Source organism: Lepisma saccharinum, chromosome 16, assembly GCF_977018435.1.
Source record: "Lepisma saccharinum chromosome 16, izLepSacc3.1, whole genome shotgun sequence".
Classification (NCBI taxonomy): domain Eukaryota; kingdom Metazoa; phylum Arthropoda; class Insecta; order Zygentoma; family Lepismatidae; genus Lepisma; species Lepisma saccharinum.
In genome coordinates, this window is record NC_139244.1 from 19211819 (window position 1) to 19236109 (window position 24291).

Genomic DNA, 24291 nt, shown 5'->3' on the forward strand with positions numbered 1-24291 from the left:
TCACTACAAACCTGTAAACTCATAACAGTAACTTCAAGTGAAATAGATTCTGTAATTGGTAAAGCCAAAACTTCAGTTTTTTTTTTCTTTTCAAAAATTCCGGCTATTTATCGGAAAAAAACGTCCATTCAAAAAACCCTCCTTTTTTTTGCAACTCTACACCTTGGCAACTTCTCCCCCATAATGAACGTTCAAGTACATCACGATTTTCTAGTTTTATGCTTAAAAAATATCCACTTTTTGTACAAAACTTACATACAGTCAAAATCTCGGTCGCATGACTTTTAGGATGCCCTCTCTGCCATACGTGAGTTTATGCATGTGCCTACCCAATGGCATAGTGGTAACTCTGTTGTCTTGCAATCAATGGGTACCAGGTTTGATCCTCAGTGGAGACATATTGCTTTAAAAAAATCGGATTCTACTTTAAAACTTTAGGCCCAATTCTGATTAGACTACCTGAGCATAAAATGTACTTAGATTTTTTAAATGTGCTGTTGCATGCATGTAAGATCATGACCAACTTGTTCACAGAAGCCTGTGACATGCAGAAATATATGTTGTTAAGTCCAATTTATGTTCAGATAATAAATTGTGGCAGTTTTCTGACATTGATAAGTTATTTCAGGCTTTGTTTTCTTACGACAAAGACATTACGGACAGAGAAGAGAAATGTTATCAATTATAATGATGAATACAAATTTTTATGGATCAGCAGTACATAAAAGTGTGAAACACCATCAACATTCGTGATGTTTTCTAGGAGATTGTTGTAGTATCTAACTGCAATGCAATGATGTGTGAAGGTGATTTTTTAACTTATACTACCACAGACACTTCACCTTTCCTCCTGTGCGATACGGGGTTCTCTTGAGGTAAGGTGGAATCTGGTGGAGTCTCCACTATCGCTCGGTGGCCACTCAGCATCTCCGCTCTCGGTCAAGTCCAGGATCTCCAGCTGGTCCATGCTGTCGCCATCCTCCATCTTCACCCCAGTCTGAAAAGTACGGATGGACAGAGATGAAATTGTTGCCTGTACCGACAACTGATGCAAAATTAAAAATGATCTGAGAACATGAACATGTCAATGTTTGAAACTGTGATTTCTGACAGCACTGTTCCCAGTCACTTTGAGGAAAAAATTTCCCACCTTTGCCAGGCTAATTCAAGGTAACTTTCCAGACCATTCTGTTGTGCTTGAACGATGGATAAATTCAAGTTTTAAGTGTTAAAGTGCATTTCCTTTTCAATGCAATAAGGTTTTTTCAACATTATTCAAAACATGCTTGTTGATTTAAAATAATGAATATAACAATCACTTTTGGTGAAAGTACATTAATATCTTTGATATGTTAATATATTATGTTGCTTTAAGCCTAGAACACTACCGTACATAAAATTTATGTATGCTTTGCACTCAAATCCCTCCCCTACCTCCCACCTACTCGCCCCTCCACCTAGCAGTGCCTCGGGCATTCTGTAAGATGCAAGGCAGCACTGTGGTAAGGAGGGTGAAAGCATTGAACGTCTTTAGTTTCTTCGTTATGTTGGACTCTGTATGTCAATAATACGTAGTGCTAGTAATAGAAGAAAAATAATGCACGTAATTTTGACATTCGTAAATTCGATTTTGACAGTTAGATTTTGAAAATAAAAGTTTAGAAGCATGCACTAGTTCTTGTAAGACTTCAAAATTACATTCATTCCTTATTTACAGTATTATATATAAATAGGGCTCGAAAATCCCAGTCGCCATGTCGCTATGGCGACTAAAAATTTCAGCCTGACGACTGTGATCTTTTGCTGTAATATTGCCGTTCTTTTAAGTTTGCATGTACGAAATTTTGTAGATTCTAAGTTCAAATTGCAGTACAGCGTAAGTTAGCAAATGATTTTTTGAAAAACTCAATATGCTGACCAAGGCAGAAATTTATTTTATTTTAAAATATAAACTAAACGTAACGTTTCAACCTTCTAGCAAGGTCTTCTTCAGACTCTGTACCAAGTACAAAAGACCTTGCTAGAAGGTTGAAACGTCACGTTTAGTTTATGTTTTAAAATAAAATAAATTTCTGCCTTGGTCAGCATATTGAGTTTTTCATGTCATGGAAACAAGGCTTAATGGTGTTTTGATTTTTTTTATCAACGTGGTGAACATTTCACAGAATCAGTAACTATTCCTTACTCTTTGTCCCCCAACCCCTAATTTTCTGCTTTCTCACATGATTTAGCAATGTTTTGAATACGGTGATGCTCAACTTCTTATAGCATGCACAATTGCCAGTAGGTGGTTTCCTGGCACCTGACTTTCAGAGCTGGCGCCTAGCTCTGATGAAGATTTGGTAAATTTCTCGTATCGGGCAAACGGATTTCTTCAAATTTACAGGAGAAATTACTTAGCGAATGCAGTTTCTTTAGACTTGTGGAAGTTCGGGGAAGTGTTTTCTCGCATCGTTCATTGAATTTTGCCGGTAAATCATCTATTTTTTTATATAAATGTGTGACCGATGCACGAAAGCTCTCGCATCCATTTACTTCCAGGTGGATGTAGCCTGTGTGTGATAACGTAATACCAGTCAGTGTTTCCAAACACGTGTTTTTGTAACTGAAGAAGGTACGTTTCTGCAAATGGTTTGTGGGGCTATGTGTCAATGGTTCGTGGGGCTATGCATATTTTTTTCGAAACCAATTTTTAACTATTGTAACCTATAGTGACCCTACCTAACCTAACCTTACCGGAAATGGTTCATGGGGGTATGCATGGATGGTTCGTGGGGCTATGCGTCAATGGTTTGTGGGGTTACGTAGGTATTTTTGGGTGCAGTGGGGTGGAAACACTGCATGCCGAGTACCGTAGTGAAACTGTGACCACCATTTTGCATGTTACCGAAGGCAAAAAGAAACAAAGAAAACTTACTCGATATGTCGCAAATAGAGCTTATTTCCGTGAAATAAGTGAAATGCCACCTTCAGCAATGTTTCTCAATGCAGAATACGTAAGTACGAATATTCAAATTAAATGAACTAGCAAATTTTAGCAGTTTGTCCGATACGGGAAATTTACCGAAGATTTTTCAAGCACTGATTATAAATATTATTATTGTTTGTTTTTCATTGTTTGAACTTTTCACCTTATTCTTAATGCATGTACAGGCTTGTCAAACAAGACATTCTCTTAAAATATTCTATGTTTAATAAGACCATTTTTACACATTTTTGATTGAAGAATAAAAGATAAATGGTTGTTATATCGGAGACACATTTCTTAATTTTTACAGAAGAAACTACTTACGGAAATGAGTTTCTGTAGCATCTTGAAAGTTCGTGGAGGTATTTTCTCACCGTAGAATGCTGCACAACAAGAAATAAGCACATTTAATATAATAAACTTGCATTTTGTGCAAAGCGACAACATTATGCCGTTGTTTCCATTATGTACCTGCAGATGGCGCAAGCGTCGAAAGTCACGTGGTCTCGCCAGTGTTTCCAAACGTGCTTTTTTTTTACGATAATTTTTTTTTAACTATGCTTACCTAACCTAACCTTGCTGGAAATGGTCCGTGGGGCTATCGTGAATGGTTTTTGGGGCTATCCGTCAATGGTTTGTGGGGCTATCGTGAATGGTTTTGGGGCCATCCGTCAATGGTTCGTGGGGTTATCGTGAATGGTTTTTGGGGCTATCCGTCAATGGTTCATGGGGCTATCGTGAATGGTTTTTGGGGCTATCTGTCAATGGTTTGTGATGACACAATGAACACGAAAGTAGGTATTTTTCGGTTAAGAAGGTTGGAAACACTTCATACCCACTCCTAATTGACAAAACACAAGCACGACGCGCGATGATCCACAGCTGTGCGCGCCATATTGTATGTTCCGCAACGGAAGAAAGGGTACTACTTTACTATACCAGAGACACCTATCAATGATTTATTTCACAATATTTTACATTGCTAACGTACTCTTCTGCATTGCGAAACATTCCCACAAACCATCCACGGGTAGCCCCCAAAACCATTGACGTTAGCCCAAAAATTCACGATAGCCCCACGAACCATCACGGGGACGAGGTATGCCTACTAGGTTAGGTTAGGCCTGTTAGGTTAGGTTCCATTAGCACTCCTTTCATTCAATTTAGCATATACGGACAATATCGTGGCGGCAGCAGCAATAGCGCATCGGAAATAGATTTTCGTAGAAAACACATATATTCGCATTAAAATGGATCAAAACTACATTCCCGAACATCAACAACGCTACAGGAACTTATTACGGTAAGTAGTTTCTTCTGTAAAAATAAATAAATGTGTCCGAAGGATAGTAAACTAGTACCTAGTAAAGTGTTACCGAAGAAGGGAACCAAAAATTACTCGTAATGTGAAAAATCGAAGTTATTTTCGTGTAAAAAGCATAATGGAACCATCAACTATCTTCCGCAATAAACAATTCGTAAGTACGAACCATCCGAAACACAAAATATCCGATTTTAATGTGTCTCCGATATAACAGACATTTACCGATTATTCTTTTGGAGCGAATTTACAATACCGGAACTCCAATTGCTTTCAAATTCGGCATACTCACTAATTTTGGCATCATAATCACGAATCTGCAGTTAAAAATTGGCGGTCACGTCTAGAAATTGCAAAATAACCTTGTTAATTACCGCTATGATTCTCCATACTCTGATATGAAGACGTCTTCCTTCCTTTCTTGCCACCTAACAATGTTGCTCAAGTGTTGTGCAATAGTTGAGTGCGCGTCAAATCTCCTGCATATGGCGATTAAAATTATCCGATATGCTATCTGGTGAGATTTTCAGGAACCACTCCACGTAGGACACTTCGCTGTGTTGAAGCCGTTCAAAGCATGGGAAACATGTGAAAAAGTTACGTCTACTGTTCAGTTTTTTAAATCTAAATCGTTTTGTGGGTCAGGACAAGTGAAAAGCTTACATGTGTTTTCCACCCCGTGGAATCAACAAAATGAAATTTGTAAATAAATCATGGAAAACAGAACTGATTGACAAGATTGACATAACTGAAATGCGGCAAGGAAATTACGAAGAATGCACGAGTTTGTTCACTTTATTTTCCGAAAGATGATTTTATTACCATGAGAGTAAATTTTAGATTGTTCTTTATGAATTGAATTGACTTTATTGCTGGGCGAGGTTCAGCTGTTGCTGGTCTACCACCTAACCCCAAAAAGTACAGATTAAAATTAAAATAAAATAAAATTCAAGATTACAAAGAAAATGAACAAGAAAGTACAATAAAATACAAATGGAATAAAATCTCATACAATAGAACAGATAAAAAATAAAAATTAAAATGAAATTCAGATTACAAAAAAATTGATCAAGAAAGTACAATAAAATACAATAGGAATTAAATCATATACATTGGAACAATATTAGCAGTGAATTAGATAATAAAGTAACTGAAGTCGAGAAAGTTGATAGTAAGAAAAAAAAATTCTGGCAACTCACAGTATTTATCATTATTCATAAGTTGATTTACCCTGCTTCTGATCGTTGATCAGTGATTCACGGAGCATATCGCGAAAACGTCTGAAATTTTGATTTTTGGTTAGATTTGGTAGTGCATTCCAGGCTTTGGGTGCTGGGTAACTGAAAGAGGCCTGATAAGCTGAAGTTCTGCAACGAGGTAAGCTGAAACTGGTAGCGTTTCTGGTTGAATGCGAATGAATTTTGCTTCTGAAGTTTAATTTCGAAAAGAGGTAGTTTGGGCTTTTGCTATTAATTATGTTGTGCAGTGTACAAAACAAGTGCAGTTTTCTCCGTCATGCCATGGAGAGGATTCCGTGCTCATTAAGCACAGGGGGAATATGTTCACACTTTTTTGTTCTATATACATATCTAATGCATGCGTTTTGAACTTTCTGTATTTTTATTGCAAGTTTTTTTGTTATTCTTAGCCCGTAAACGACATCACCATAGTCAAATAGGGGGAAGATAAGAGACTGCATTAGGTTTAATTTTATCTTAGGAGAGAGGAAGTCTACCAGAAGATAGAGGCTTTTCAATATCGAATACGCCTTGCCACATTGTTGTATCACGTGCTCAGACCAATCGAGCCGCTGGTTCATGATCAGTCCTAGGTTTTTTACTGTTTCAGAAAATTTAATACGCTGTGTGTGAAGAATTATTTCGCATTCATTAATGTCAGTATGTTTCAAGAGACTGCCTGTTCCGATAATTGTAAATATTGATTTGTTTGAATTTATTACTAACCCATTTGAAGCGCACCAATCGCTTATGTTATATTCTTTTTGCGAAAACAATGTATTATATTGTATGTAATTTGGAAGAGGTGCAAGTCGATTAAGTGCAAAGATGAAAATAGTTTGAGAATTAATTAATGTCTGTAATCATAAAGGTCAGAAAAAGGAAATTGACATGTTAATGTTGCTGTTTCACAGTAAGTCAATTTTCAGTGAAGACTGAAGATTGCCTCAATGAAATTGTTGTTATTATTATTATTATTATTATACTGTGTTGTTATTAAACCAGCCTGCCTCTTTGGGGAAAAAACTGCAACGACATTTCTACATTTTTCTCCTGCCCAAGTTTTGCATTACAGGTAAATTGCTTTATTTTTAAATCATTTTCTGAGAGCCCCAGTTACAACCGAAGTGCAGATGAAACAGCACTGCTTTGAAGAACCAGTGCGTATACATTAGTTTCGTCTGCGTTTTCCATGTTATTTTTGCCTATCATAATTAAATGCTTTTCTCTCAGCACAGCTTCACCTTCGTTATAGTTCCTGGAATTCACATCGCATTCGCAATATTTAAAAATATCGCTTAATTTAAACGTTTCTTCCATACCAGCAATGACAACAAGCTGATATTACGTACTACTACTGAATGTAAACAAAGATTTATCCTACATAGAGCGGCCATATTGGAAGCTCGCTCAGGTGGTAATTTTAATCGCGAATAGCAGCGCACTGCAGCGGTGCCATGTCGAAATCTCGCACGGAAAAGAGACACCGTGGTTGAGCGAAACGCCTTGTCAAGGAGAGCACGGCAACGCCGCACGTCTGTGATTCGCTGGTGCTGTTCAGCCGTTCAAGGCCATATGCAAGAGATTTGACGCGCACTCTAACGGAAATGTTCCATGAACTGCTTTGGTGTATATCTCCACCTGTGTATATCTGACTATGTGATGCAATGCGTATATTAGAGCCTCGATTCGAACCCGGGACCTCTGCGTCGTAGCGCGATGTGCTAACCCCGACCATGTAGCTCGTTAAAATTTGTTACACACAATTTACAAAATGTGACAAAACCCATCTATACAGTGACCGAATAAGATGCTGGTTGGCTTCATGTGATGTTACATTTAAATGTTCGTCTGTTTATTGAGTTTGAGTTTATTGAGCAATTTTCACACCGAAAGTACCCCTGAGGGGAATTGGTGCATGTACATTACAAAATACAACATGTTGACATCGCACATAATATATATCTATACATCAATTTGGCAGAATTTTTTATAATATAACATAATATAATAGTAAAACGTACATTGACAAATTATTTTTTGAAGTGAACTAGTGCTGTAAAAGTACATATTATATAGTGTATACAATCTACATTTATTTTATAAAGTTATTTAATTCTTGAACTGAATATAATGTGTATTCCAATAACAATTTTTTCACTTTACTTTTAAAGATTGTGGATCTTTCAAAATTTTTGTAACTTTTTGGTAATATATTGTATAACTGGATGCCTGAGTAAAAAGGTCCCGTTTGGTATGCAGTTAGCCGCACTCTGGGAATGTGGAAGTTATCTTTTTGTCTGGTATTGTAATTGTGGGTGTCTATGTTCTTTGGATAGTTCGATTTTGTTTCGTGTATGAAAGTAAGTGTTTCAAGTATGTACAAACTTGGAAGTGTTAATATACGGAATTTTTTGAAAAGAGGTTTACATGTATCAGTTTTGTGTGCATTTGCCAAAATACGCAATGCTCTTTTTTGAATTTTAAAAATCCTCTGCGATTGAGCCGAGTTCCCCCAAAATTGAATACCATACCTCAAAATACTTTCGAAGTTTGAGAAATAGATATTTAGCATACATACTGTATTGAAACTATTTTTTAAGGTTCTTAATTGGTAACATACGGTGTTTAGCCTCTTGCATAAATGATCTATGTGAACTTTCCAGTTTAGACACTCGTCTGTAAATATTCCAAGAAATTTTGTATTGTTAGTAGCTGTTATAACGGCATGCCCTACTGTGAAATTATCTTGCTTAATAGAAGAGTTTTTGGCTCTAGATACACCAAATTTTATTATATTAGTTTTTTCGTTGTTCATAGAAAGTTTGTTTGCTGAAAACCAGCTTTGTAGTTCAGTAAGAGCTTCTTCCGTTTTTTGAATTAAAGTTACATCGTTAACAGAATCTACCAAAGCAGTAGTATCATCAGCGAAAAGAGTAACTTGGGCAGTTTCAACATTTGCTGGAAGATCATTTATGAACAATAAAAACAATAGGGGTCCTAGTATCTATCCTTGGGGGATTCCAATAACCACATCTTTCAATTCGGAGTAATATGTTGTTTGCGTCCCATTATTGGATAAGCTATTTATTGCAACGCTCTGTTTTCTATTCGATAAATAGGATTCAATTAATTTATTTGATAGACCGCGGATTCCGTAGTATTTTAATTTCTCTAGTAGTATGTGATGATTCACACAGTCAAACGCTTTTGATAAATCACAAAAAATTCCAACAACAGAATACGTTTTGTTTATAGCGGAAAGAATATTATCAATTACATCAAAAATGGCATTTTTTGTTGTTTTCGATTTCACAAACCACTAAATTAAAGTTACATCGTTAACAGAATCTACCAAAGCAGTAGTATCATCAGCGAAAAGAGTAACTTGGGCAGTTTCAACATTTGCTGGAAGATCACTTATGAACAATAAAAACAATAGGGGTCCTAGTATCTATCCTTGGGGGATTCCAATAACCACATCTTTCAATTCGGAGTAATATGTTGTTGCTTTATGAGTATCCTTTTATCTTCTGCATACTTAATTATCCTATTATAAATTAATTTTTCGAAAATTTTTGAAAAAATTGACAATAAGGAAATTGGTCTATAGTTTTCAATTTTTGTTTTATTTCCTTTCTTATATAAGGCTATTACTTTTGATATTTTTAAACAATCTGGAAAGCTACCATTTTCCATACACTCGTTAATTAATTTAGCCAAAGGCTCGTTAATGTACGTGCAAATCTCTTTGATCACGTTAATCGGCATTGAATCTAGTCCTGTTGACTTTTTGTTTTTCATATTTCGAATTATGTTGGAAATTTCTTCGTCTGTAGTAGGGGTCATATAAAAAGAATGCGTGCAAGATCTTTTCACGTTATTTAACTTTTCTTTGTATGTGTCCGTTACGCTGATGTTACGTTGCAGGTTAAGTGCTACATTAACAAAATAATTATTAAAAGTATTAGCTATTTTTTGCGGAACTGTCTCTATTACATTACCTGTTTCTAATATGATATCTTGATTCGTGTTCGTTTTTTTACCTGTAATATGATTAACTATTTTCCATAGTTCTGCAGTTTTGTTTTCTGAATTATTCAACTTTTTATCAACATACAACTGTTTGCAATGTTTTAATGTAGGGTAGGGCTGTTTGCATATTTACTCTGTTTATGCAATGATCGTTTTAATTTGCTAAGATTTTTAATTTCCTTGGTTATCCATAGGCAATTGGTTTTGTTGTGAACTCGTGCTTTTTTTATGGGAAAACATTTATTAAAATGGTATTTTACAGTATCAAGAAATTTTTCGAATTTCGCGTTTACGTTTACAGCCATATTGTTTATAAAATCTCATGTTTCTGATTTAAGCGCGTTTCTGAATTTTGAAATGTTCTCATCATTGTTTGTAGGTCTAATAACTCTGAATTTTACGCGTGGTTTATGATTCCGCTTGTCTTCTATTACGTTTACCTTAATAAGCTGAGAATCATGGTCAGAAAACCTATGCAAGTTTCTACTGCACCACGCCAAGAAGGCATATAGGGGTGTGGAGTTAAGGCCCCACACTTTCTTGATCATGTCCGAAGGTGGGGGTGATGTGATGAGCACCACACCTCTGCCCGCCTTTGCCCCCCTCAGAGTTTCCTCCAGGTAAAACACCCACTTTATACGACACTGGGTGGGTGCCGGAGCCGCTTGAACAGGTGGAAAAATCTCGCCGGGGATCGAAACCTGGGCTTTCGCTTGATAGTCAGATGCTCTAACGACTGAACTACCGCGCGGCATTTTGAGTGTATGTCTTCTTTTGCCCCTTAGTCCTATGTTGTGAATTGTAGGATTTGGACGGTGAGGCTGCTTCGTCCAAAATTTGATTTTTCTCTTTGCATGAAGTCGAATAGAGTTTTTGATTTAGCATTTATCGAATCTGCATATTGGAAAATAACTGCGCATGTTATTTTTCGCAGTGTTTTGTTTGTACACTTTGGAGACGATTTATACATATACGTTGTTGCGCCATGTTACCACACTGCACAAGAATACGTAAGAATTGATCTTATTAATTAATACATAAACGGTATAATTCGGATTTTAATCGTCAGTGTCTTCCCAAAGTGGATACAATTGTCCGATTCTATCATTTCCTTTGTTAGTGGAATCTCTTAGATGTTTCCTGAATGTTAAACCTTCGTCCAAGAAGGCTCCAAGCTAGCCTTGCTTTCCTAGCAATATTGTGTCTTACCAGTCTGAGATTCAGTGGTCCAAGATTTATTTTCTTTGTAAATAATACAGACACACTCTTGTTAGGTCCGGGTTCGATACCCGGTGGAGGTATATAGTGGTTCGGATCCCACTTTAAACTAGGTCTAGTCCCGATGAGCCTTTCTGTGCATAAACTGGACTTAGAAACAACAATTCAATCAATCAGTCTTGTTAGGATTGATCTTGATCCTCCATTTCTCGGTCCATCTCTGGAAATCCCGCAAATATCTTTGTAACTTGAAAGTACACATGCGGAAGTTCCGTAGCCTTCCTAGAAATAAGGAAGGGCTGCGAGAGGTAATTAACGTGTCGACTAATAGGGGATGAAACAGGTGGATGTTCATCCTTGGCAAAAGGAATGAACACACGTCTACGAATTTCAGTAGTCGAATTATAAAATACCCATTTATTCCCACCTTTCTAATAACATGTACAACGACAGACAGATTCACGTTTAGGTTCTTTTCAGTTCTTAGGGCGGGCGCACTAGAAGCTGACGAGGGAGTGGGGAGAGGGGAATTCGCCGCAGACCAACCAGACAACAGTGGTGGCGCCGCGAGATACGACGTGGCGTTAATAAGTACTACGTGAATCTCGTTCTACAGGCTGCTGTGTTTCTTATCGCGCTGGATTGGTCGCTTTCCCGCTCCCCACTTCCCCTGCCAGCTTCTAAAGCGCCCGCCGTAAGAACTGAATAGACCTATAGCTTGGTATAATTTACCTGGGATGTGTGAGGACCTTCTGAATGGATGCTATACAGCTATGAAGAGGCAAACAGTAGGCGACTTACACGAAGGATGCTATGCAGCCTTGCAGTACGGGACCTACATCGAAGATACATCCCAGCATCGGAAGTTTCATACACTTTCAAATACAGAAACATTTAGTATCGCATGCAGTACCAAGAGAACAGAAAAATCATCAACTGAATGTGTTTCTGGACGGAGGTTGAGACGAGTTGGAGCTGTGGTTTCGACCGACCTTGCCTACAGTCGAAGCGGCGGACACTGGCGGAGAACTAAAGCAGATGTGGCTTCAAACTAGGAAGGCTTGTTGCTGAATATTGCTGCCTAAGAAGAAGCATGACCTAAGAATTTTATATTTGGAGCACAACAATGCTTAACATTCAACAGTAATTGACGGCCCGACGCGTATAACAATTCTATTCCACTTTTACTTAAGGTAAAAGTTATTTTTCCATTCAAACGTGGAGAGATGCTGTCGCTTTGCTGCCGTTTGTGGCTAATAGAGACGATGCGGATCAGTGACGACGTGATTAAATTAACGAAAGGACATTTACAAGGACTCCCATGCACAGACTGAGATTCGAACCTGGGAACTTCGGTGGCAAGGTCGAAAGCCGGCTGCTTAACACACTCGGCCACCGAATGCTACATTGATTTGGCTTCTTTTACTTCTGTTTTCCTCCACTTTTGGCTACTCGCGAATGTGAAGATGATGGGATAGTCACAAAGAACACTTATTCCCAGGCCGGCATTCGACCCAAGGACCCTTATTAATGTTATATATGTTCAAAGGTATTGTAAAATAGATAAAACCTGTGGCCAACAGGTCTTAAGAGTGCCAAGGCCTGCCAACCAGATTTAAATTAGATGACGCCTAGTCAAGTCAGAATCCCATCGCCGCTACTGTCTAGCTTGCTAGATTAGATTACATGATGAATGCTATTTAATATCTTTATCTGTTAGTTTCATTGATGACTGTGTCTTACTGTATATTGATTGAGTTGGTGTTTTAAGTCCACTTTATGAACAGTAAGGCTCTATAGTGTACAGAAAACACACAGGATTTGCCTGAAGTAGCTTGGATTCTCGCGATAACACGATTAAGACTTGTTTCCATATTAAATACACTACAGTTGCTGACTAAGGCAGTTTTATTAAAAATTAAAAAGCACTTTACACGATACGTTTACACCCTATATCTCATGGATGTCCTTTATTTGGATGGCAAGTAAAACTGTAGGACCTCTCAGAAGAAGTGATAAAGATGGGGAGAGAGAGAGAGAGAGAGAGAGAGAGAGAGAGAGAGAGAGAGAGAAAAGGAGACACAGAGAGATGGAGAGAGAGAGAGAGAGAGAGAGAGAAAGGAAGACACAGAGAGATGGAGAGAGAGAGAGAAAGGGTGACACAGAGAGATGGAGAGAGAGAGAGAAAGGGAGACACAGAGAGATGGAGAGAGAGAGAGAGAGAGAGAGAGAGAGAGAGAAAGGGAGACACAGAGAGATGGAGAGAGAGAGAGAAAGGGAGACACAGAGAGATGGAGAGAGAGAGAGAGAGAGAGAGAGAGAGAGAAAGGGAGACACAGAGAGATGGAGAGAGAGAGAGAGAGAGAGAAAGGGAGAGACAGAGATATGGAGAGAGAGAGAGAGAGAGAGAGAGAGAGAGAGAGACAGACACTCACTAGTCAAGTTGTTTTCTATTTAAGATGTTCCGTTATGTCCTATTTATAGTTCTATGACGTTGGTGGAAGTGATGTTGACTGGTGTATATAAAGGTTTAAATGTATTGTGCAGTTACTGTGTTATTGTGAAGAAGCAGAAAGGATAAGAGCAAGATGCAGAGAAGCGGTTCTTCCAAGACAAGGAGAATGCAAAGATCTGGTGGTGCCGAAGTATCTGCAATGTCTAAATCTACATCATGTTCGGGAGGAGTTACTGCAATGTCAACTGTAAAAACTGCATCTCTACAGGGAGGAAAGGTTTGGAATGTGAAAAGAAAACTTAATTTTCAAGGGAATAGTTATGTGCAGCAGCAGTTAAACATGTTAAAGCAGCTCTCTGGATCCAGTATGGAGGAAAATGGTGCCCAGTCTTCTTCCACATGGAAACCACGGAAGCAATACCTGTTGGAGGTATGTTACCCTTTGAGTAAAACTGCATTCAAGAGTGCAACTGTTGGATTTGATGTGGAGAACGATTTTTCTGTGTGTGTGCGTATTGCTCGTCACAACAGCCAAGGAATTGTGTTGTGTATGGAAGAATGGTGTACACTGATGGAGTTGGGGGAAAACATATCTAATTATTTATCTAGTGAGGAAGAGTTGGTTTTGTCGCCTGCGTTGCTAGGTGAAAAATACATGCTTGCCTTTGGCAAATTGTACAATAAGAAAGTTATTCAGTTTGTGGATATTTTTGATTCGGAAATACCAATGACAATGATGTTAACTACCTGGACAGAACTTTTACGATTGTCTGATTGCATATCAAAAATAACTAAAAGGTATTGTGAATATCAGACTCCAATACGTGAATATTACGAGTCTTATATTTCATTATGTGTTGGATCAATTAAGGAAAGTTGTTATGGTTGTACTAATAATTCGAATGATCATAATTGTCAGGATATTACCAATATACAAGATCAAGTAGAGCGACATGAACTGCCGATATTTGATAATTGTGTTGAATTTTTAAGTGAAAGAGTGAAATGTGAGTTGGGACTATTTTTTCGCGATGTATGTGTGGAGGTTATCACTTCCAAACTGAACAAGTGATGAGATGTTTTGGTAAAGTTCAAGTTGTAATGTTGTTGGGAGGTTATTGGTGACAATTAGTAACGGTGTTGGGAGCTCATTGACCTGAAACTTTTCTTTTCTTGGCAAGTTATTTGTGAGAGACAGTTAGGTGGAAAGTTCCCCGTGTGTATATATAAAAGGTGCGAGATGTCCACTATATCAATATGGCAAGTCAGAATATACAGAACGCTTCAGCACTGGCTGACGCAGAAGATATCGAACATATTATTTTCGAAAGTTGCGGATGCTTTTCTGGCTTCATTGACAAGTATTGTCTGTTAAAAAGTCTACATACTTATATACCCAAGTATGCTGTTATTTGTGATGGTTGTTTCAGGAATGCGCCAAATCAACTGGCTCACCAGTGCTTGGGTAAACATTATTTGGAGTGTGATAGTGCTGAAAGTGCTGACGAATGCGGACGCTGTTTTACATGGAAGATTTCCAACTTAAAAACTTATCTTAGGGAGCCAGAGAATTTTTATCACATTTTCTACCATTTTATGGATACTCACCCTGAGATTGAATACGATCTTGAAACAGAGTCGGACGCCTATTTGCCACTTTGGACTCTAAGTGATGAGAGAGATTTGATGCACGATTTAGTTCGGTGTATACATCAAAACGAGATACACCACGGGGACAATTTCTGTTGTGAGTAGTTGCATTAAAAAAGAAAAAAATGGCTTTAATAATTGATGTGCAAGGTTTTAGAAGTAAAGACAACAGTTTTGTAATTCGTGAAATTTGTGTTTGCTCAACAGATTTAACAATTGTGTTTCACGCTTTTGTTGATATTGGAAAGTTTGACTTAGATTACAAACAATGTAAGTGGTTAACACATAATCACCATAATTTGTTATTTGCAGAACCGAAAGGTTATAATATCAAACATGTGAAGGTGTTTTTTAACGAGTTAAAGGGAGAAAATACATTTTACTGTAAAGGGTTGGAAAAATCAAAGTTGATTCAAAATGTATTTAAGATTGACAATGTTATCGATCTCGATACAAGACGTTGTCCAGCATTGAAAAATCTTGTTTTGTACCAGGGTGGATGTTGTAGTCACCATACATCAAACAAACCATTTTCTCAATCAGGCTGTGCCTTCAGAAATGTTCAAAGACTTGTTACTTGGTACAATAAAAAATAACAAACCTCAGATATGTTGAGATTTTATGTAAATGAATTTTATGTATAAACTAACGATTGCAAAATAAAGTTTAGTTGTGAATTTTGTTGTTTTATTCCAATAATATTTTGAGGTATAAAATCAAAAACAAATATATGAAATATATTTTTTATTATTTTTTGTATATATATATTTACATCAACACCAAAATCATATGTACAAAAAAAACAGACATATTAAGATAACAATATTTTCAATTGATTTAAAACTATATTGTCGTTGTTGGCAAAGTTAGTTTTACTGAACATATTGACAAAATCTGATATTGTGTAATTTTTGGCAGAGTAATAAAGAAACATTATGCAAAATACACCACAGAACACTGATTCTAAATGTTGAATTTGTTGATTGTTTGAAATCCAACGGTAAGTATTTCTATTGAGAAAAAGTTTTATATTTTCGGAGGGTGGTTCTCCAAAGGAGTCGAAATATATACCTGTTCAATTTTTGTTAATGTATATAGCAACCCAATGACCACCAATATTTTCACTTGTGCTTGTATTAACAATTAAACCTGCTGGAAATTTTACTGATACCGGTAACTGGTTATCAGCATACACACCAACAAATTGAATAGCAGTTTTGCAATCTTGAAGTATAATATAAATTATGTCGTCAGTCCACATGTTTTTGCTATTCTTGCGTTTTTTCACTGGAACAAACTGTATGTATGCCTGAAGAAATTTTGCTCAAGCCAGGTGTTGGTATGTATGGTGAGGTAACGCCAAACTGGTACCCTCTTAATTCGTAGTAACGAACGTACTTGGCATACACTTTTGACTCTCTTGCTGCACAACGAAATTCGACGAATCTATGCGATGGATGACAACAATTTTCAGCTGGAAACCCAAGCAGGCAAGTCTTCGGACAAAGCAGGTCTTCTAGATTGACGATGGTGCGATGTAGAAGTTCTCCCAGGAAAGTACAGCGCTCAATACGATGCGCATACAAGACTGTAGCATGTTCTGTGTAGAATCTTAGTATATTGGCGAGTTGATTGTAGTTTATATACCCATCATTCCATTCAAGACCATGTGAATTTTGAGATGCATAATTGTTTAGCTGGGCTGAGGCTGATTCTAATTCACCATACGGAAATGGTGGTAAAAATATCCATGAGTTCGAATTTAAGTTATAGATATTGACAACAGCAAGCTCCTTAACTATAATTTCACCTTGATTGCCTTGGAAGGCAGTGAAATGAATGACAAATCTCATTCTGACAACACTCACAAAGCTACTAAAGCTATTTTGTAAAGTCGGGATATATATTTCTGTTTTTGTCCACTTGAAATAACGAATAAAATTGTGCGTACATAACACATGTGACAGATGACGTCAAAGAATTTGCAAATTGTATTTTTAGAGTAACAGGCGAATCACGTACCATGTCCCAAGTATTATCATTCAAAGAGTTTGTAGGTGAAAGAATAAATGCGAAGAGGGTATAGCCTAGAGGATATTCTTTTCTAGCAATGCAATTTCCACTATTACAATAATACATTCCAGTTCCAGAAAACAATGTATAGTAGCTTTGAATGTAGTTATTTTTTGAAAAATTTGCTGTTAGCGGTGTGGAGGGATAAAACTTTGAGCCGACTTGTAGTTGTAGTCGATTAATGTTGAAATGTTCAAAATAAAATGGATTCAAATTGTTTTTTCCATTGTATGCAGTATTCGAAACAAAGCCTACAACAAGAGCTTTTGGGACATTACCCAGGAATAGATTATCGATGTTATACGAAGTTATATTTTGAGGAATAGTATGAGTAAGTGTTTCAACTCTTGTGATAGGTAATTTAGCTGTTTCTCGCTCTATTCTAGTACTGAGTTGCATTCCAATATCGGGTGAAACCGTTATTCTCCGAACCCATAAAGTCACTGCTTCTAAATGCACAAGGTAAGAAGAATTTTCAGCACTCATCAAACAAAAAGAATCTTTACTTCTATGAAGTTTCACACGCATTCCAACTTTATTGGGCAATACACGGTCCAGTCCTACAATATCTGCATGTATTCTTCCATACATGTCAAAAGTAGAACTATTTCTAGCGAATTGGGCACGAGATGTATATCCAATATTTGCATTTCCCAGAGTATTAAACTGTCCAGGTGTATCCTTGAACCAGAGCGAAGATGTTAAATGTGTTTCTTTGGCGTCATTAGAGAAATTAAGTAAAGTTTCAATATATGCTCTGTAGGGGTAGGAACCTGAAGACGATGTGATCAGTTTGTCATTAAGTGAAATATCAACTTGATTGAAAAGAGAATGCAAAAAATTATTGACAGGTGCAACACTGTCTGAATCGTCAAGATCCTCACCATCAGATTTTGTAATTTTAGATTTTACATACAGATAAAGATACGCAGGATGAATAAATTCACCAGTTTCACCTGGAATATTAAATTCTACAGGTCCTCCAGAAGTTAAAGTGGAGACAGGTCGATACTCGACATTATCTGCATGTTCAATTGTAGTTTGTGTCATAGGTACTGAAAACAAGTCAAAATCGCTTGTGCAACAGGGTTGACTGCAAGGATGAACGTTTGACATGATCGCTCAATCGAATATGTCCTTTCTATGTCTGCGACGTTTAGCCGAGTGTGACTGTAGAGAAGGGGGTCCTATTTTTATAGCTTTTCTTTTGGCTGTTTTTTTTCTTTTTCTTTTTCCGTTACCTGATAACAACTGGTTAATTTTTTGTTCCGCTTTGCCACGTAAATTTTCTCTGGCTTGTTTTATTCTTACACGAAAGGATTCTTTGATAGGTTTATTTTCCAACATGTCACCAGCAACTTGCATTCCGGTTCGCAGTGCCTGACGTCCCACGGTTTTAGCAACAGGTTTTAATATAGGTAGAGCATATCTAAAAAGTCCGCGAAAAAATCCCCCAAGACCATGACCCTGCTGGTAAACAGGACCAGCAAAGTAGGGTATTCCACGACCCGCTTGCCGATGTTTCATGATCGTTGGAAATGAAGTGTCACGTTTACTGTTCCGGATTGAAATGATAAATTCCGACCTGCATGGTCCTTTAAAAGGATTTCTATTGTATTGAAACAAAATTTTGACAATGGTAAATAATGCATCGGGTTGAAACTAACAGAGTATGTTCTACCGTAGTTAATATTCTCGATGCTGGCTATACGTAATAATGGAACTTTACTGTCTCCTACCAGTTGATATTGTATAATATCAGTGTACACAAATACTTGCTGTGGATATCCAATATTCAAGTATGGACTGCGCGATCCATTGATGTACTTTGTGATGTTACTGTACGGCTCATATCCCAATTGTAGACTCAAAATGAGAGAAAATTTAATAGATTCTACACGATAATCGTGACTACAATGTATACTGTTTTCTAATTTGCGATATGTGAATCTAAAAAGATCAGTTTTTTATTGATTTGGTCCAGCACGCTTTCCACAGTGTGATAATAGCCAGATGGGAGTTTGAACTTTTGGGCCTCGGAGAGATTTTCTTCTAGACGCAAGTTGTACCAGATAATATTTTGATCTTCAGTAATATTGTAACATGTATTCGGTATTTGAATTTCGGCTAATGCAACTTTCCAATCTGAATGTTTTAGACGAATTTCGTTTTCCACCATGTTCACAAAATGCGATGTTGTGTTATGAGAAAAATGTTTATGTGAACTATTCGAAGTAAGAGTAATATAAAAATCATTTTCTGTACTTTCACTGATCATTCTGTTTGCTTGAAATGTAACTTAATGTACGACGAACCAAACCGAAATGGTAGGTTCTCCTGTGTATGTCCCTTTAAGTCTATCCCGATTGTGTCAAAGTATTTTTCGACTTTGATATATCGCGGTATATCGAATGTCAAATGTTTATTTCGACCGTATGTATAATGATTGATTCCGATTTTTCGAACTATATGACCGTGAAGTTGAGGTTTCACAATGTCCACACACACATTAATTTCATAAGGAAGAAAATAGTTCAAGTTGCAAACATAAGGTGCTTCTTTGTAAAACAAGGGTTTGTGATATACCGCGACCACCACAGGTTCTTTTGTGTTTGGTATATCTTGAGCATATCCGAAAATGCACATTAAAGCAGGTGTTACACCTATCATGATTTGTTGAATGGTTTTGTCAGTTTTAACAAATACACGGTTTGTGTATTCGTCATAATGTATAAACATTTTTAAATTTTTATTAACACAATTTAGTATATGTTGAATAGATGCATAAAAACCAGCAGGAATTGCAACACTTTCTTCAATAATTTCCGAGTTGTCTGCTCGCACCGCTTTGACGATAATTTGTTGATCTGTTGGTACATTGTATAAACTCCAAGTACAACTAAATTCTGCAAGACCGACCACCCATTTAGAATCAGTGAGATCAATAGGGTGAGCTAATTTTGTTGTATAGGAGGTTGAGGTGTTATTTTGGAAAATATCGGAGCTTGCATTGGACGGGAGCGAAAGATAAAATTCGTTCACTCGCTCCATCATCATGCTAATGATTTATAAACGCAAGGTGTCACTCTTTTTAACCCAAGAATTGAAAATGTTGGAGTACCCTAGCCATTTCACATAGAGCCAATCACCTTTTCTACGTAAAATTTTTTCGATTCTGTGGAGAGTATTTTTATTTACATTAATTTTCTGCAACTCCTGTTCGTAAAAAATGCCTTTCAATATTTCACCGTTCCAATCTTTCAGATGGTATGTTACAGGATTTGATTTTATGCATTTGACTACAATAAAAATTTCCCGAGACCATTTTGCTAAGTAACCTTTCTCAAATTTCATTTTAGTTTTCGATATTCGAACATAATCGCCCGGTTTAAATTTACAACTCTTTGGAATTTCTTTCTTTGACCCGTATAATGTATACCATATTTGATTTATGTTTTTATCGCTAACTTGCGCCGGTGCAATTTTGATACTTGTGTGTTTAGAATTATTATAACTTTGAACTAAATTTTGTAAAACATGAATATACTTGTAACTGTGACTTGCTGTAAAATATTTATAAATTTTTTATTTTATTGTGCGAATAAACCGTTCACATAACGCAGCTTTCATTTCCGAATAAACACTGTAGTGATTTATATTGTATTTTTTAAATATGGTTTGAACATGTTTATTGTAAAACTCTTTGCCAAAATCTGTCTGACAGTTTAACGGAACATTTTCGTACAGGTTCAAAATTTTCTCCACTGCTTTTGCTATAACAGGACCAGTTTTATTTTTTACCGGAATGCAGAATGCTAGTCTGGAAAATATATCTATAGCACACAAAATATACCTATAACCACGATTGAATTTTGCAACATTCTGCATATCGGCTAAATCCATTTGCACAGTTTCGAAAGGGCCACTTGCGTAGTATTGTTTTCTGGGAAACTTTTTAAACGCAGGAGCATGCAAAGTATAAGCATCTTGAGATTGTAACCATTGTTTTATTTTAGCTTTGGAAACTTTTTCTTTAGCCGCTTTATACAATTTAGACACATTTGATAATGAAGCTGGATTCGAATACACATAATAGAGTTGATGTAATTTCATGTTTACTAATATTTATAGTCTTTCCATTTTTCAAAAAAAGATAATGGTGACAAGGCTTCACTTCTTTTTGGTGATAATTTTGACAACGCTGTAGGTCCGAGGAATTGGTGTGGAATGTTTATCGAACGAAGGATTTTGACAAACTGATCTAATCGAACAGGATTTTGACTTTTTCTACGTTGTCTAACCACATCATTCACTAAATCTACAATATTGGAATTTGGATATATCTTACCGTAGATAGTAACAGTGCCCATTTTATCCCAAAATATGTTGTGGGAAGTTAAAATTTTCTTTAATAATAACTCGGTATTTTTTCGAAGCGTAATAGGAACTGTTTCGATAATTTCGGAAATTGGTAAAGTACCTGTATTGTTTTTTAGGGGTTCATTTTTGTTTGTATCAATCGATTCAGATTCGACAATAGGTATTTCTAAAGGTTTTTGTGCATGTGGTACTGCTTTTAAATATTTGTCCAATGCTTGTTGATACAATTTCCATTTTTCATAAATATCTATATCGCTCCTAGATAATACTTGGTGCATTTCAGAATCTAGAAGTGATTGAAAATTTTGTACTGATTGGACAGAAGCATGAACTTGACCAACTACATCTTCTGGTACAAGTATAAGTTTTCTTAATTGCGAACTCATGATCCACCACCACCACCGACGACAGCACTTGCAATAGCACTAATGACAGGCCCAAGCAAAAAAGGTAAGAAACCAGCACCTTTGCGCAGTAATAGATTACGTTTCTTTTTAAGACACACGTTTTTGGGCTAAAGCACGCAAGATGTTTTTATGCCTGCGCAGTCTATGTTTCTGACGATCAGATAATTTAACATTTCCTTTTATAGTGTTGTTAGCAACTTGAGAGATAGTACGTATAACATCTCCAGATGCTTGTTGTAGCATAACTTTACGTTTTTTGGGTTTACATTTGCAAAGTGCACGAAGCACATGGAATTGATGTTTCAACTTCTGCATTCTTACTAGAACTGAATATTAAATGATGTAAACATGTCTTTTTGTTGAGCATATACATGCATGGTTTCCTCCGGGAAAATATTTGTGCGTATTCGCAAGGCATCAGGAGTAGATTGAGTCATATCGAATAGTAAATATGTGTGAGGATCACGCGTAGCATCTTCAAATGGTTGAACCACAGATTTGCTGTGATGTGGCATAATCTGACGGGCAAGATGTTGAATTTGTAACTTATCTCTAGGGTTCTTGAAACAAATTACATAATGCGCATTTAGACTAATATCCCTTGCTCGCTTACTTTTGGGGAACAAATTTTGCAAAATAAAAATAACTGTCAAACTTTTATGGTGAGCGTATTTTGTGAAAAGGTTAGCCACATCGTCATTTGTTTCACCCATGAGGTCGTCAAGAATGATTAGACTGTTGTTTTGAATTGTACAAGTATCCATGTTAGGAATACCTGGATGGAACCGTATATTTTGATTGTTTGTTAATTTTGGAATCACAGCACCATAGCACCAAATAATTTCGTTAAAATTCTGAGTAAACATTGAATCACAATTTTTTAACAATTTATCTGTGAATTGCGTTTTTCCAGCTCTGGAAGGGCCACTGATAATGATGGTACACGGGTGATTGAACGGAAGCATTTTTAACCACTGAGCTAATACAACAAAAATTATTGCCTTTTTATACAAGTGACGACCAGAAATTGTATATGCAAGCCAATCAAATCTCTTTTTTTTTATTTCATTCACACACACTCTCACACTCACACACGTACGCCCCCTGTACGTGTTGTCACTGTCTGATATATCCATAAGGCACAGTCATAAAAGACTCCTTCTTCGCGTCCGGGTCCAGTTTTCTTCGCTTACTTTGCACAACTTGATGTGTTTTTTTCTCGGCGCGACTTACTATGCGGAACCCATCAAGTCTAGCTACTTTCCTTGGTTCCTCCAAAACTTTCTTAGACAAGGTCCCTTTTACTAAATTATAAAAATGATCATAATTGACAATTAATCTTGCTCTATGATTTAGTGAAACCCCCCTAATTTTGTAAATGTATCGCAATTCCCCGCTGTTAATGTTCCGCATCTTATAGGCATAATTTTTGGGACCAAGTCCAATAAAACTCACAATTTCCCACCCCGCATCAACTTCATTGGTTAGATCACCAAGGAATGGACCACATTGCAAAGGAGATTCCCCATTTCTGTCCACAGTCATAAGCAGACTGTCCGTATCGGTGTATAGTAAGCTGTCTGGTTCTACTTTCTTTAGCAGAGTCCATAATTTAACACGAGCCCAGGAAGTTATAAATGCTGCTAGAATTATGTTTGAAAACTGGTTCGGGGTGTTTTTGTTTTGAATATCTTTGTATGTGAGTAAAAGTGCACTCTGTCCGATAGGTATAACTGTTTGAACTTCGAACTGAGTAGAGTAAAGGTAACTGAAAAATGCCTTACTATCTTTAACAATAACACTTTGTGCTAAGTCTGTTCTCTGTCCAAATTTTCCGTACAAAGAATTCAAAAATAATTTTGCAATAAATCTTAAACCAGGGTTATGTTGAATTTTGTCTTCTCTCAGTACTATAAGTTCATGACGTTTATACTCTTCAATATAATTCAGACGTTCCGCGTCTGTTTGACACAAAGACGGAAAACCTGAATTTTCTTGTTTTATTCTGAGAAAATTTCTAACATATTTTTCAAAAAGACCCCCAGAGACTCCAGGGTCAGGTTTTAGAATTTCAAATTCCCACATTTCCTCAATGTTCATAATTTTATACCCAAATTTCAATGCTAAATGTAACTCTGGGGTGCAGAATGTCCCGTGCAATGCACGCTGGTCTTCAGAATGCGAGCAATCGTTTTCACTCAGTTCCTCCATGCAGGTTCGACATAAACCGAACATAAGCCGCCCATTACTAGAGTATGGTAAAATGGGAATATGTAGATTGGTTGGAGGCAAAATCTTGCATTTGACAATTCCATGTGTGGTTTCCACATCAGGAAATGGACCTGTATGTATTTTGGGGGCCTTGATAGGTAGCGGTTTTGTACTCATAACATACGGGTACAAACTTGTCACATCCAGATAAGATATGAAACTGTCATGGCTGTCACATTCTTGGAGGGATTTGAAAACTTCAGTTCTACCTCCGCGATAACAATCTTTTGGGATCAGAGGTGTTTTTAAATTTTGACAGTGGTCCCTGATGAATT

General features: G+C 36.8%; 1 long non-coding RNA gene across 3 annotated transcripts in view; it reads right to left on the bottom strand.

The window, feature by feature from the left end:
* Positions 1-24291, bottom strand: part of LOC146000311 (uncharacterized) — a 92206-nt gene that overhangs the window by 14099 nt on the left and 53816 nt on the right. Inside the window, exons 1-2 of one of the 3 annotated variants that reach the window (XR_014443491.1) lie at positions 4664-4713; positions 843-997 (exon numbers count right to left, since the gene is read on the bottom strand). This is a non-coding gene — a long non-coding RNA (uncharacterized LOC146000311). Of the gene's footprint in view, positions 1-842; positions 998-4581; positions 4714-24291 lie in introns of those variants that run through there. The other 2 variants (XR_014443490.1, XR_014443492.1) reach the window with 2 other exon arrangements.